Here is a 14,443-nt window from a genome sequence, read left to right on the forward strand (position 1 = left end):
TTTTTTAGCCTTTTGTTCAGTGCTATGTCAGTTTCTTGAGATTACACATTAATTTCGAAAGTGACAATATAAAAAGCAATCCTTTAGTAGGAAAATAAGTGTGTCTACTGAGTGAGTATAGCATGAGTCTATATTTTGCACCTTACATCATACCTAATTTTGAATACAAACCCCAACTTAACATTCTTCTATATCTGGTTACTTGATTTGGCCTTGAACATCATCTGCCTTGCCACATGAAAAACAATTGCATGTCATCTGGCTAACTCTCATTTTAAGATTTCTTCACATAATCCATATGTGCAGCAGTACATGTGAAACTTCACTATCCTTTATAAGGACTTTAATATAGTTTTTCTCCACCCCCCAAACCCTCCCCCCTCCCCCCTCCCCACACAGTAGCTGCAGTGTTCCTTAAAACACATCTAGTTCCTTTCTGGCAAAATACAGCTCAATTTTAAATGTAGCATAGAAACTAAGGAAATCCTGAGCAAGAATGATGCCATGAAAACCTGGCACTGCTCATTTGTTTCCTGTTTGGCTAAATCTTACTTGGCAAGTTGGTATTATTGACTCAGAGTGCGGCCAACATTAAAATTATTTTGCAAAAGCAACCTAAACTGTTTCATTATCTTTTACTTAAAATACAGCAATCCAACCCTGAGCTTTAGAGACGATGCCTTTAGCTGCAGAATTATTTTCTGATTTTTTTTCTCCTCCGTTTTTGACAAATTTGGACGAAGTTTTGACGTAGGGGTGGCGGTGTTGTGGGGTGGAGATGGTAGTAGGTGTTTTCCTCCTCCCCCTTTCCCCTGGGATAGCGTTTGGTGGAGCAAATGGACAGGGCTAGATGAGAGCTATTTCCTGTGGCTTCCTGAGGATCCCTAGCACTAGCTTGAATTTTCTGTCCAGGATTTCTTTGCCTGATCGTGGACTTCTGGAGCTCGGGACACTGCGAGGAGGGGGAGGGATCGGGGACCCGGGGCCATTTTCCGGGGCTCCACGTGGGGGGCAAAGTTAGGGAGCCGCGGATGCTGTCGGGCCACGCTGCCCTCAGAGGCTGGCAGATGCCTAGGCTGCCCTGGGGGGCAAGGGCGCTCCCTGCACTCTTGGAGCCCAGAAAAGGGGGTAGTTTGGGGGGGGGGGGGGTAAGATGAGGAGTCTCTAGGAAGCCGGGAGACTGTCTGCAACTAACTGGGACCAGGAATGCAGAACGGAGGGGAAGCCGTGACCCGGCAGCGCTTCGCCCCTCTATTGCTCACCCCTGTTTCCCGAAGAACTTCACCAGAACCTGAAGTCCAGCCACAGCCCCTCCCCCCCAGCCCCCACGTGTACTTGAACCAGAGCTTGGGACACGTACGACTCCTCCCCACCACCCCTTCCCCATCCTTCCCCCTCTTCGCGGTCCCATGGCAGACACCTCCACACCCCAACCCCCAGCCCAATGGCCTCGCATCCCCCAATACCCAGCCCCAATCAAACATTTTCCACTTACTCTTTCCACGGGGCTCCCTCGGAGCAATAAAAACTCTACTGACCCCGGATTATTTCCTGAGTCCTAGGGCTGCGAGAACCTGGCCTCGCCCTCCCTCCTCCCGGACCCCTGGAGCTTGGGCCGTTAGAGAGCCATCCCGGCGGGGCGCCTGCAGCCCGCATCCGACCTCCTCGGTCCCTGCCCTCAAACTTCGGCTGCCTGCTCCGCTCCGCTTGGGTTTCCTTCATGCATTTTGACTTACACTCCATTTTTTTCCTCTTCCCTATTTGGAGAAAATGCTACCAGGAAAAAAAAAAGTCCTAACATGTACTGTAAATATAAATTGGAGGAAGCCGGGGTGGGGGTGGGGGAGGCGTGTGAACATTCTTATTGATCTGTGACTCGTAAAGATTCTTTCTATAGGTCCTAGTCGGTTCTATGGAGATTCCTAGTCTCGCAGCACACCCTAGTGGACCATCAGCGCCTCCTCGCCTCCTGTCTTCACCCTCCTCCCCCCAAACCAACCACTCGCTTCAATCTCTTCTGGCTTATTACAATCTGCAATATATTACTTTCTCCCAAAGTATTGACAACGTGCGAGAGACTCGAGTAACCCTGGGCGGCTTTCCTGTAATCAGCATATTTATTCACATTTATATGGAAGAAAAAAAATCTGGATTAAATCCCCGTGACCCATATTCAGTTCCAGTGTCATTCTTGCTGGATCCTCTTTAAACCCACTCCACACTGCTTCTCTGTCTATTACATGCTAATTTAATTTTACTATGGACGATATTTTCAGCATTTGCTGAGGACAGTAAATTTTGTAGTTTATGTTATTTCACTTTTTATGACTTTTTAACACTTAATAAAATTTTATTAGAGCACTTTTGTGTTTACAAGGCCACAAAACTCTTGGCAGGTTGTCAGAAGTCCTTTTTATTATGATCCTACTGATATACTGCGAGTAATGAAATAATCATGTCCAGAAATGTATCAAAGGCCAGAGGGATTATCCAACTTAATAGCTCTACAGATGCGCTCAGAAGGACATGGACATGCAGCTCCCAGACAGGCTTGGAGAGAGGAGGAGGCTGACCTGTTCATTTTTTTTTCATCGTTTCTGTTGCTTTCCTAAAAGGCTACATGCAAGGTCATGTGACTTTCTGCTGTCTCAATTAAAAAAGAATTTATTCTTTTGCAAAATGTGCCTTTCTTTTTATTCTTCTTGTGTGGGCATTTAAGGCTCTTCTAGTGGCTGTGGGGCTGGCTCAACATTTCCCCGGCAGTTACTTTCCTCTTATTTCAAAGTATACTTTTTCCGTGGCAGTTAGTAGCTGACAGTAACATTGGTGTTGAACAGTGCTGCTCCTGCAGTCAAAGCAGAGAAAATGTGTAGGGGGAACACAGGACAGCATAAGGGGCTTTACTGTATGTCCACACGTGCCAACAGTTGTTTTGTTTTGTATTTTTCCTGAAAAGGAGAGAGTGACTGGAGACTGATTTCTGCTCACGTGTCCAGAGCCACAGTACAGTGGTTTTTTTTTCCCTCTAAGGCTTGCTGTGCTAAGGACTGAGATACTGCAGCTGTTTTTTAAGGTCATTCCCTTTTATTAGTATATATGTACATATAGGTACATATATAAGGTCATTTACCCTATGGTGTTAAGTTCATTGCATCAAAAGGAGGCCATTATACTTCCTGACCCTGAAAGCAAGGTGGGTGGCTTTGTTTTATAATTACATTTGCTGTCTTCGCTTTCATACTTTTCTTTCTGTTATTTCCAAAATGCTGTGCCAAAGTGATAAAAGAGAGGAATAATAGACTTATACATAGAGCAGTTTTGAAATTAATGTGGCCATATCCATAGCACATGTCCTTCTAAACTTTGACTTTGAAGGACATTGACAATCTTTTTCATAAGTCTGTTCATGTTTCTGTGTGCTTATTCTGCAAAACATCCAGATTTTTTAATCTGTCATTGTTTAAAAGAGCCTCTGGGAAGCTAGCAACTCAACTCTGGATAGTGTCCATCACACACACAGACACACACACACATGTGTGCACTCTCCCAAAGGGATATACACAAGGCTGCTCATGTGGGTTCTTTTATTTTTGCTTCAAGAGAGTGAGTTTGTTCATTGTGAGCTGTTTGCTGTCCATGGAAAAACTGATGCTCTGGGAGTACATATATGTTGAGTGGCCAGGATGTTCTAGGTTTAGTACAGAACATATTAAAAACACAGTCCTCACCCCACCCCTCCCCACTTAAAACAAATTACCCTCTTTTTAAGCAAGTTGAACTACCGTTTCTTTCTATAATATTTTCTATGTGAATGTAGGGGCTTTTTTTTGCATTAGTTTTTTTTCCCTGTTTTTAAAGTAAGGAATGATCCTCGGTTATGAATTTGATATATATTCCCCTATACTTTTTGTTAGTAGTTTACATTTTTAGGTTTCTTGTTCTTCTTTTCCTCCCTCCTTTCTCCTTCCTGTTTTCCTTCTTCCATCCCTCCAGTCCTGTCCTTTCTTTTTCTTTGTCTGTACTTCCTTCTTCCTTCCTTCCTTTCTTCCTTCTTTCTTTCCTTCTTTCTTTCTCCTTTCTTCCTTCTTCTTTTCCTTCCTTCCTTCTCTCCCTCCCGCTTTCCTTCTTTCTTTCCTTCCTTCCCCATTCTCTTTCCTAGGAGAGATATATATTCAAACTTTAGAGCCTCTAAATTCAAGAGTATTTAAAACAGGGGGCTTTGAAGTAAAAGTGAAGTAAAAATCAGTGTGCTAATTTTAATTGTACTACATAGCAGGACAGAATCAAGTAAAATCTTATTTCAAAAGCTTAAGTTATGCTTTTGAAAAGGCAACAACTAGCAAATTAAAAACTGATATTATTAGGTTATGTGGTAAAAATGCTTAAAATAAGTAAGGTTAATATAACAAGATCGATGTTTCCAATTGCTGCTCACAAAAGAGAGAGAGATGTGTATTAGTGTATGACAGTTGTCCACAGATTATTGATTATTCAATCAATGGAACGTCTAATAAATGTTATACTGATGGCTCATGCATGCAGGCTTTTGATGCTCTGCTAGGGTCTATAAATGGGGAATACTTCATTTCCAATCCTAGAGTCTAGAAAAATGATCCATGAAAAATAGGGGCAAACTAGTCAAAGAAGTGAGGTTGGAAGGGGACCTAGTTATGGTTATGAGTTAAACGTCAGTGGAGTCCTAACTTGAAATGTTTGTATCTGGGCCAAACAACACAAATCACACCTGGAATAGGTGCAAAAAAATGTTCCATTAAGGATATGGGTGAGGGAAAGACCATAGATACTACTATCATTGTGGGGCAGGATGTGGTGGTTAAGGGCATGTGATAGGAAACTCTAGCCACTACAGGGTTACTGCTGGGAAGATGGGGTGCTATCTGGATAACTTCCTATTTTAAATAATCATTTTTGTTACTTAGATGCTCAGTTTTTCCCTACACTGTACTTTCAGTACCCTCCAAATTTTGGATCCCTGTGGCAAAGCACTGCTCATCCCACCTTAGTTTTAATGCTTCTTGAGCTATAGAAATGAATCTCACTGGAGAGTGTAGGAGGAGAATCTGTTGAAACAACTGGTTTTTCCCAAAATTTCCTACTATTTTTTCCAACTGAAGATTATTTACTGCACTGAAGGTCCCTTTTCTTCTGTTGGTTCTTCTTTTCTTCTGACTCAGGAAGGCCAACTTATTCCACAGACAATTTTGCTGACATTTTTAGATTACAGAGATAATGGAATCATAGAGTGTTAGAGCTGGAAAGCATCTTAGAGGTCACCCTGATTTTATAGAAGTACTTTTAGAATATGAGACAAGGCAAAACATGTAAACTAATTAGTGTGGAACCATCACATTGACTATAATGAATACATAAATAAGCCTATACTCTGCATAAAGTGTATTGACTTGTCATTCATTTCTGGGATTAGTATTTAAAATTTTACTTGTGAATTACTTGGGTCCTACTCTATTTGCAAGTTCTCTGGGGACAGCAGCCCTTCATAAAGTCCTTTGTACCACCTTCCCTTTTCCCCCAAAATACCATGCTGTAGGTTCCCATTAAATATTTGTTGATTGGTTAATTGGTGTGATAAGAAAAGCTTTTCTTTAATTAGGTATTATGTATTATAGATGGTTTGGACAGCTAAGTAGTACAGAAAATAGAATACCAGTTCTGAGGTCAGAATGACTCATCTTCATGAGTTCAAATCTGGCCTCAGACATTTACTAGCTGTGTGACCCTGCGCAAGTCACTTAATCCTGTTAGCCTCAATTTCCTCATCTGTAAAATGAGCTGGAGAAGGAAATGGAAAACCACTCCATATCATTGCCAAGAAAACCCCAGGTGGGGTCATGAAGAGTCGGACATGGCTAAAATGACCCAACAACAGTAAATTATAGATTGCTTGGTCTCAACAGGTTTCTGGTTGTTTGGTTCCCTTTTTATTTTTTTGGATTTTTTGTAGGTTTTTTGTTTTATTTTTATCTTTTGTAGTCAAATACAAAACCAGTGATAGAAATGAAAATGATCAACTCAAGGAATCTAGGACTATCACTGTTAAATCATGAACGTAACATTCAATGACTTACCTATTAGGGATGGAAGAGAATGCAGAAGAAACTCCACTTCTGTGTATTTATGTTTTCCATGATGCCATGCAATGTTTGAAAATTGTCAGAAGGGCAGTCAAGGTAACTCTCTCCCTTTTTCCCCTTCTTTGTTTGAAGAGGATAATTACGATTGGTCAATACTGACTCCAAAACATCAACTATCCATATTTAGCTGCATGGTGACCATGAACGAGGAGGAACTTAAGAGAAGAACACCTACAGGTAAGTGACAGAACAATTTCTCCTCTTGGTCTGAAATTCTCTGTCTGCTTTAAAAATACCATTTCTTTAAAAATACCATTTCTCCAATCCCTTGAAGGTTTCTGGCTTGATACAGGGAGAGCCAAAGTATAAGGCATTGATGCTCTAACTTAGACTCTTTACAATGCTAACCAGCTCTCACTGTCACAAGGCTTCTTAACTTGGGGTTTATGAATTTTTTTAAAATTAATATTGATACCTACATTTTAATAGAATTAGTTTCCTGTGTAGTCCTATACATTTTGTATTATGTATTTAAAAACATTATTCTAAGAAGGGATCAATAGGCTTCAACAAATTACCATAGGGTTCCATGATACAAAAATGGTTGTTATATGTTTGTTCTTCATTTTCAAAGAGAACCATGACAACAGGGAAATGATAACATGACTTATAGTTGACTTTGATTTGAGGGAGGGAGAGCTGACAAAAATGGTTAAACATCTATGACTCTGTGTGTGTGTGTGTGTGTGTGTGTGTGTGTATTCACACTGCATAGTCCTAATCTATAAAAGAAAACTTCTCAAAGCTCAGAGTAGGGAAATAGCTCTTCAGGGTTTTTCTTTGATGACCGACCCAGTTTTACAGTTTCTAAACAAAATGAACCTAAAAAGGAAGTCAGTCTACCAGGTTTACCGACTAGTGAATGTGAACTCCAGATTGAATTTAAAATTGGGTAGCATTTATCCTTCCTAGTATAAATTCAAGCCAATGACAATTATCTGGGCAAATATATTTGAATGTATATACATACACAATATACATATATACACATACACACAAATATATTTTTGTGAATTTGTATATATGTATATCCATTTTTGCCCAGATATTTTTATGTGTGTATGTTATATATGTATATGTACATAATTATATTTCTCCAGATAATTGCCCTTATCTTAAATTTGTACTATATATACACAATTGCATAGTATAATATTATATCTAGAATTTCATATATATGTAACAGAAAGGACTTGGTTTTGGGTTTGGCGAGAACTTCACAAAAGCAAGTCCAAAGGGAAATTCCTCTTCAACCCATTTTCTTTGTGATTAGTTGTAGGAGGTGTGGGGGGAGGATAGCTCTTTCTTCTGAGACTAGAGTTTCTCTATTATTTTCTTGGCAATAATGGCAGCAACAAACATGGACAGTGGTGACTAGAAAGGAGACCAGAGATTACAAATTTCTGGCATTAGCTTCACGTAACTCTATTGCTGCCTTACTGTGTGACCTTGGGTAATTAACTTACCTTTCTACATCTCAATTTCCTTTCATGCAAGATGAAGATAACTGGATGTGCCAAACTACAAGTAGTAGTAGGAAAAAAAAGAGATGTTTAGAGAGTGCTTTGAACTCTGTCACAAAAAGACTATAAAAATAAAAATTTTCTTTTATAAATTAGGACAATGCAGTGTGAAAATTTTGTTTGAGCAGGTGAAGACTAAAAAGTGTAATCAGCTGGGAAGTATACTGTCATACTAGCAGCAGGTGTACGCAAGAGGATTGTAACAAACTCTTTGAAGTTACAAAACCATGCCTAGAAGGAGCATGGCAAGAATTCAACTCATTTTATCACAGACCCGAGTGTACAATGCAATTTTTTCAAATTTTTATTTTATTTTTATGAATTGATGAATTTGTCAAGTTAAAATTTATAGCTGTGGCTGTTTTTTTTTTAATTTAAAAAAACTTGCATAGCTTAAAAGAGTATTTTTAAAAAGTTGCTTTTATAGGGTTAGAATGTATGATTTTCCTTATATAACTTTAAAAAGAATTGCTTTGCAATAGCTGAAATCCATCCTACTCCATCCCCAATAATTCATTTAACATATGGGCTGAACCCACACCTTTTGTTCTGACAGAGTTTGAGTGCTCTTGGTAGGGCTGTGATGAAGCAAATGGCATCTCAACTCCAATCCAACTGTCTGTCTTTGGTTTATTACTGTGCTCTTGCTCCTAAGGTTTCAGGATAGGAAAATGACTGGAAGCAGCAGTAACAAGTAAACTACTCAGTAACAAAGATGTGACTCATTCCCAGGCACCGAGGCTTTAGATCAGTTGAAGTCAGGTTGCCAGGAGACATTGGCCTTTGACAGCAGCAAGAAGATGCCTTTGAGCATGGCTTCCCCCATGGCTAGCAAGGATGGGGGCTGGGTCAACCAGTGTTCATGCCGTTGTTATAGTTTGGCAGGCATTGACAACAAATTTTAAGATATCATTGGGTGGTGATTGTTGGAGGATTTCACTTGCTTGAACTTTCTATGCTATGTTCCTAAGTTCTTGTTTTGCTCTTCTTTGCTCAATCAACAAATGATTTACTGAACCTCTGCTAAGTCAGTGGTTCTTATACTTTTGGGTCTCAGGAGCCCTGTATATGTTGTCTTCAAAGTAACTGAGGACCCCAAATAACTCTTATTTATGTGGATCATATCTATCCTATATTAGAAATGAAAACATCTTATTATGAAAATAGTTTTGACCTCATTGATCCCTCCTTGAAGGTCCCCAGACCACAAATTTCCGAATAGCTGTACTAGGTGACTCTCAGTACCACACTGTCTGTGGTGGAGCATACAAAAGAAACATCATGTATGGCTCTTGCCCTCTGGGTACTTACAATCCTGTTGGGAAGACAAGATGAACTCCCAAAATGACCAATACAAGACAAAGAGTGTCAGTGCAAAATATAAATTAAGTCTGGAGCAGCATAAGAGAAAGGACTGATGTTATTTGTAAAAGAGGTTAGATTTGATCTGGCCCTTGAAGGTTATTGAGGATTTACACAAGCAGAAGGAAATAGATGGGGCATTGTACATAACAGGACAAATATTAAACAAAAAAATAGAGGTGAGGATGGGACAATGAGGACACAGCAGAAAGCATATGTGGGATGGGTCTGGGAGGGTAAAGTGGAGTCAAATTATGGAGGATCTGAGGAATTTCCACAGTGGAATAAGAAATGGGGACTCATTTAATGTTTTTGAATAGGAGAGTGAAAGGATAATGGTATAATGGAAGAAGTACAGAATTTGGAGTCCGAGGGTCTGGGTTCAGGGTCAGACTTTGCCTTTTTTCCATTTGTATCACCTTGTGAAAGTTATTTCCCCTCTCTGAACTTTGGTTTCCCCAACTGTAAAAGAGGAGGTTGGATTCTATGGCCTCTAATGTCCCTATCAGCCTTAGATCTATAATCCTCTGGTGTTTAAAGAAGTCTTACTTAATTATAGAGATGCATGATTACATAGAGATTGGAAAGTTTAGTGATACAGAGGCTATATAGGAGGCATATGTAATTATCCCTTTGTGAGTCTAGAAGAACCTGGAGCGTAAAATGGAAATGAAGAACTGTATAGAAGAAATTTTCTCTTTCTCCTCCTTCTTTCTCCCCTTTTTCTCTCTCTCTCTTTTTCTTTCTCCTTTCTTTCCCATCCTTTCTTCCTCTTGCTTTATGCCATAGGCATGTCAGTGCTTCTTACAACAATACTAAGGCTTCTGTGACCCCCAAGTGTAAAAAACTTCTTGAAACCTGGCTTAGGGAGAAGGACCCTCTGTGTTGATATGGCCACCACAGAGACAATTCTGTCCCGATTAATAAGACTGAAAATATGATGCCTCATGGTTCTGAAAGATGATACCCAGGACTCTATTTTGCTTCTGTCAAGCATACAAGAGGAAAAATTATAAGAGGCTCTTATGGAGAGCTTGCGTGATATATCAGTCAGTGTGGAGGATGTATAGGATTATTAAGGTCTTGAGTCTCAAAATATCTTCTTACTTTCACTTGCTAAACATTCACCAAAAATCTTGTGAGGACAAACAAGTAAAAATATTATTTAGTTACTAAAGTATAATAAAACCTTGCATTTCAAAGGAAACATTTTTTGTAATTACAAAAAATGTGATCTCTTATATGAACCCTCCATTCTCTTCCCCTGTGACATCTGAGTAATGAATTGGCACCTTTAGCTTTTGGGCCATTGTAATTTAACCTTTGCAGCATGGTGTAATAGAAACATCATATGGCTCAGAGAGAGGAGATCTGGGTTCAAATTCTGACATTCCCAATTTAGGATCATTGAACTAGTCACTTTTTCTGTGAGACTCCGTCCATTTAGGGAGGCAGTTGGTGAACTGTGCTGAGTTGAAAGAATACTGAATTTAGATTCAGACATTTGCTAGCAATGTCCACAGGGGTAAGTTTCTCTATAACTCAGTTTTTTCATATGTAAAATGAGGATAATAATACCTGTGTTAACTTTTATTATAAAAAACAGTATTTACCTTCACAACTCTACTCCAGCCTGACTTTCTATGTCTTGCTTTTAGTTACACAGCTCCTTAAAATTTGTCCTCTAAAAGGTTCCAAAAAGGGCTTTTAAAAAACAGAACTTAAGAATTACAAACTGATTTCAAATGGCATTTATCACTTCTTACCCAGCTTTCCACTTATTTCTCCTTTCCAAGCTTTCCCATCGTCCTTCTTTTCTTCAGTTCCTCAAGGGTTGTCCCCAACAGCACCTGCTTAAGGACAGCTGTAGCTGCTCCTAAGATGCTGGACCAGCCATTGCAGAAGGACCCTGTACCTGTCTGTCTTTACTATTGACTCGGGTAAACCCTGCATCCTTTCACTCCATGTCTGTGGATACAAAACAAATTGTCTTAAATATTTTTTTTATTTTAACATTCAATTTAATTTTGTAAATTTTTACAAACCACAATGCAATGTATATACTCATGTGTGCAGCACATAAACATAATATGTAACAGGTAATATAGACATACTGATTCAAACATGCTATGCAAACAGAATTTTATGTTACAATACATGGTTATAGGTATGTTGCATAAGTGAATACATGTGTAGATATGCATGTATATGCACACACATGTGTGTATATGTATGTGTGTATATATGTGTGTCTATATATATATGTAAAATATGAATTTTGTTACATGTGTTTTTCTGTCCAGCTAACCCTTGCTTCATATTTGGGCTAACACATGTCATCTTTATTACATCCAGAGAAAACAAAAGTGTATACTGTGTAAGCTGCATGAGAGCAGGGACCATATCTTATTTTACCCTTCTATCTCTCCCAGCCTAGTGCTGTTAGCACAGTTAATAAATGATGATCAGGTGACTTGATTAGCCCTTCCTTCCCTCATCAGACAACAGGAGGTTTGACCAAAACAGCTGAAGGTGTTTTGATTGGTAAAGATTTGATCTGAATTTGACTGCTGGACAATTCTTTTCCAGGGATTACAGAATTAAACAGATTATTTAGCCCACATCCTTCCTTACTGCCAACATTTGCTCCAACATTCTTCATTCTGTGGTCATTCTAGATTATCGTTGTCCAGATTGCGATCTGGGCACAAGGAGGGTACTAATGTGGATTTGACTCTTCTGGTTAGTCCTGGTGCTCATAAGATAGTACTCTGGAGTAAATTAATGACTTCGGCTTGTTTCAATAGAATATAAATTCTTGTTTACTGATGTTATTTAATTTAAAATATATTTAAATTTTCAGAAAATTCATATCTTATTAGTTTCCATTGTTCTTTTACCAGCATGGATGGTAACCATTTCTCACTTCTGTAGAAGATTTCTTTAGTTCCTGTGGCCAAAAAAAATTAATCACCTGGGATGAAGAACTTCTTCAAACATGGCCAGACTAAGTTGTGGATGACAGAGACATAATGTGTCACTAGGTTTTTCTTTAATACCTTTGCATATTAGCAGGCCAGAACTTGACTACTGTTGCTATCCTTTGACATTGCAAAATCAATTCCATCTACCATCAGAAGCAGATTCATTCAGGTTTGGGGGCAGGACTGCTTTTTTCTTTTTTGTTAATTTCCTTCCTTCCTTCCTTCCTTCCTTCCTCTTTCTTTCTTTCTTTCTTTCTTTCTTTCTTTCTTTCTTTCTTTCTTTCTTTCTTTCTTTCTTTCTTCCTTCCTTCCTTCCTTTCTTTCTTCCTTTCTTCCTTCCTTCCTTCCTTCCTTCCTTTCTTTCTTTCTTTCTTTCTTTCTTTCTTTCTTTCTTTCTTTCTTTCTTTCTTTCTTTCTTTCTTTCTTTCTTTCTTTCTTTCTTTCTTTCTTTCTTTCTTTCTTTCTCTCTTTCTTTCTCTCTTTCTTTCTTTCTTTCTTTCTTCCCCAGGGTAGGTGAATGAGTAGGATTTTGTGGAATATCCCCAAGGGTTGAAAATTGTTGTTCAAAATGGTGGTAAAATATCTAGTGTAAAAGTTTTTTTAAAAAAGAAAAGAATTACAATAATTTTATCCTTTAGGTGCCAAATGTCCCAATTAGTTGATAGCTTTTCATTGAACTGTGGTGGTAGATTTTTCATCCCCTAACATGACTTGACCTAAGTTGCCAATTATTTCAAACTGACCAACTTTAGATGCCATTTCAAAGAAAGCATGTATATACTGTATTGTCTCTTCTGGAGGCAGAGGGAAGAGTTCTACCTCCAGAGTCAGAGGACCTGAGTTCAAATCCCACTTTCTCAATTGTGGATCAGACATTTAGCATAAGTGCAAAATGTAATTTTGTTGGTGTGCCTGAGGCCCAACAATGCAAAACTTTTAGGCAACTCTTTACTTCTAGAGGAAGGAAACAGACCTCTAAGAAGGCAACCACTGTGATGGAGGCAGTTAGGAGGCACAGTAGATAGAGTTCTGGGTCTAGAGTCTGGAAGACCTGAGTTCAAATGCTGCCCTCAGATAATTACTAGCTGTGTAACCCTGTATAAGTCACTTAACCTCTCTAGGCTTCAGTTTCCTCATCTGTAAAATGGGGATAATAATAGCCTCTACCTCCCAGGGTTGTTGTGATAATCAAATCAGATAATAATTGTAACATGTTTAGCATAGTGATCGACGTATAGTAATTGCATATTACTGTTTATTGTTATTTTTATTACCAGTGAAATTATCAGGAAAACCTGTAAGAATGAACTGAAGGATGGACAGCTAGGTGCTTCCTCTGAAGGAGACTCAAACCAAATTATTTAAAGACTTCAGTGAAGCTTGCCTTGAGATCTCTTCAAAAAACAATTAAAAGAATTGGTAAACTTTAGGTTTTTATTTATCTCTTAGTGGCAAAAAGAAAAGGACTCAACTTTCTTTTTACCCCAGACCTTTTCTTCCTTTATAAATAAATATATTCACATGGAGCTATTGTGAAATTCTTTTCCTCATATGTAAAATGAGGAGAGGTTGAACTCTCAGTTCCCTTCCAGATCTAAATCTATGATCCTATGACTCTCACCTCAGAAATTTGCTAGTTGTGAGACCTTGGGTAAGTTAATGAATCTCTCTGAGCCTCAGTTTCCCCCTTTGTCAGATGAGGCTAATAATTGCCTCTACCTTGCAGAGTTGTTGGGAGGCTAAATGAGAAGATATGTTTAGTCCTTTGTAAATCAAAGAGTAATATAAATAGGAACTATTATCAATGAAATAATGGGGGGGGGAGGATACCAATGGGATAATTTATACAGAAAGAAGTTTTTCTCATTTCTAGTGATAATTCTGTGTTTTGAAGAAAATGTTAAGGCTGCTAATGCTTGATATGTCATTGACTGGACATTGTAACAAGCCACTGAAGAAATCAGCAAGTCTGCTTCCCCTTAGCAAAGAAGGTTCCATTAGGGGAGAGTCTGACCATGTCTTCCAGAGGATGAACTAGCACCTCTAGTTACTAGCACCTGGAGGAGACATTGGGGCACCACTTCGTAATGACTGACTTGTATCTGACTGACCTTGCTATTTCCTGAAGCATCTGTAAGAAGCTATTGTATTCATCCTTTTTTGGGCCATTTTTTTCTTTTCTTCCTTTTTTTTTTAACAAGATATTTAATTAGGGCTTGTTAAGGTGGTGCAAATGGCTTGACCACTTCTTTTACCCCTGCTGTTCCTGCCTGTTCAGAGCATTTTCTGGTAACGTTTCCTTCGGAAAAATGCACAAGGTATTAGTGTCTGCTGGCTGTCTCCTTGGCTGTACAACTGTATGGTCAGACTCTTATGGGAAAAGAAGAGATGGTTACTGGCA

The 14,443-nt window shown here is 38.8% G+C and overlaps 1 long non-coding RNA gene across 1 annotated transcript in view; it reads left to right on the forward strand.

Annotated features, from left to right (window-relative positions):
- LOC140505910 (uncharacterized) overlaps positions 1-6,399 on the forward strand; it is an 81,907-nt gene extending 75,508 nt beyond the window's left edge. Inside the window, exon 5 of the long non-coding RNA XR_011967703.1 lies at positions 6,246-6,399. This is a non-coding gene — a long non-coding RNA (uncharacterized lncRNA). The remainder of the gene's footprint in view (positions 1-6,245) is intronic.
- The last annotated feature ends 8,044 nt before the right edge of the window (positions 6,400-14,443 follow it).

Source organism: Notamacropus eugenii, chromosome 5 (assembly GCF_028372415.1).
Source record: "Notamacropus eugenii isolate mMacEug1 chromosome 5, mMacEug1.pri_v2, whole genome shotgun sequence".
NCBI classification, from domain to species: Eukaryota; Metazoa; Chordata; class Mammalia; order Diprotodontia; family Macropodidae; genus Notamacropus; species Notamacropus eugenii.